A 1,888-nucleotide genomic window follows, 5' to 3' on the forward strand; every position below is an offset into this window, starting at 1 on the left:
ACATGTATTGTCAATGTACCAACATGGAGAAGGATGAAGCCTGAAAACTCATGCCAGGAAAACAAATGGATATATTCAGATTTGCTGCTGTCTCAGTATTATTAGAAGTGAGAAGGCATAAGCCTGCTTTAGTCCACGCAGTGCTATTGTCTGTTGCATTTTAACCGTTTTCTGTGAATTATGAGGCTGCAAATTCATTCGCTTGGTGTCGCAGAAAGGACCATAATAATAGCTGGGTGAATGAGTCCACTAATTGCGCGTGGGCAACCCTCCAGAGGGACCCTCTTTTGCAACAAAATATTAATTACACTAGGCTTCTGGAGTGGAATCAAAGTGGCCGATGCGTCTCAGGAATGAGTCATGCTATGGAAACTAGGGCTTTAGAGAGTAATCATCTAGAATCATAAGTCATAAATGATGCAGTAAACACTCTTTACGGTATCACCCTCGCTAAAACATGCTAAAATGTCCTCATTTGCATAGCACTCAAGATGATATTACCATTAACATCTGTACTTTTAAAATAAATGCTAAAAATCCTGAAAAAAAAGTATCACGTTTTAAAAAAATATTAAGCAGCAAAACTGATATTGATATTTGTGTTTTAATATATTAAAATAGTAATAGTATATTACAATATTACTGTTTTTCTTTTTTAAATAAATGTAGCCTTGGATTAAAAAAATGATACCGACCCCAAACATCTGAACAGTAGTATGTGTGTAATATCCAGATGTTCTACGTATTACACATCTGCTTTGAGACATACAATTGGCTTATTTGTTGTACTTTGAGAAATTAATTGACTCCAGTGTTAACGGTTTAATGTGTGTTTTGCACATTGTGTGCCTTATCAATTTGTGAAGAACACAGGAGATGACCGCCTCGCCCCGTGACCCTCCCCCTGCGAGTCAGCACAGGCTGCTATTTATGTGGTGATTATTTAAACAATCACAGAGTGGATCAGGGTTGCCACCCCTTTTAATAGTGTGAAAATTATCCACTGTTGGCTAATCTAACTATTTTAAGTTTTAGAGTGAATGCAGAATTGAATGTCTTTAAAAATGAAATGGAAAAAAGTAATGCAGTACCTTGTAAACACAGGGTTGATTTAAAAAAAAAATGGATAAAACCAGCCAAACATATTAGATCTTGCCAAATAGAGAAAGTACTTTCCAGTTTTGTTCGATTTAGTAACTGTTTGCAGTCTGTGGGTGTGTCGTCTGAGATGCAGACTAACCACTATCTAACTCAAGTAGTTTGATATTAGAAGCAGCTAAATGGGTTTTTATGAAGATTAAAAAAGCTGCAGCATGGTAATAGGAAGTTACATTGTAGTGGTGGCAGTTGATTTCTTAAGAATGTGAATAAGAAATCTCTTGCAGCATATTACTTGTAGCCAGTGTATAGGATATTACATTTCAACCAAAAAAAAAAAGTAAATTAATGTAATCAATTCACAGAACACAAATAGATTACGTATTGTTTAAAGGGGTCATTTGATGTGATTTCAAGTTTTCCTTTCTCTTTGGAGTGTTACAAGCTGTTCGTGAATAGATAAGATCCCTAAAGTTGCAAAGACTAAAGTCTCAAACCCAAAGAGATATTCTTTATAAAAGTTAAGACTCGTCCACGCCCTCCTAAAACGCCTCGTTCAAACATGCCCCCACATGTCTACGTCACGATGTGGGAAGATTTGCTTAACGCCGCCCAAATGTTCACACAAAGAAAAAAGGCGTAACTTCATTGTTGCTGCCACCGCCGCGGCCATGTTGTGAAGACGCTGTGTGTTTCGTTGCGAAAGCGAAAATATTTAGTTTGGCCTTCCAAAAGAGGACACGACTAGAAATCAGTGGTTAAGTTGTATTTACAACACTGTTCCAGAACA

The sequence above is a fragment of the Sinocyclocheilus rhinocerous genome, unplaced genomic scaffold, assembly GCF_001515625.1.
Source record: "Sinocyclocheilus rhinocerous isolate Xijiao unplaced genomic scaffold, SAMN03320098_v1.1 scaffold185, whole genome shotgun sequence".
In the NCBI taxonomy this organism is placed as follows: domain Eukaryota; kingdom Metazoa; phylum Chordata; class Actinopteri; order Cypriniformes; family Cyprinidae; genus Sinocyclocheilus; species Sinocyclocheilus rhinocerous.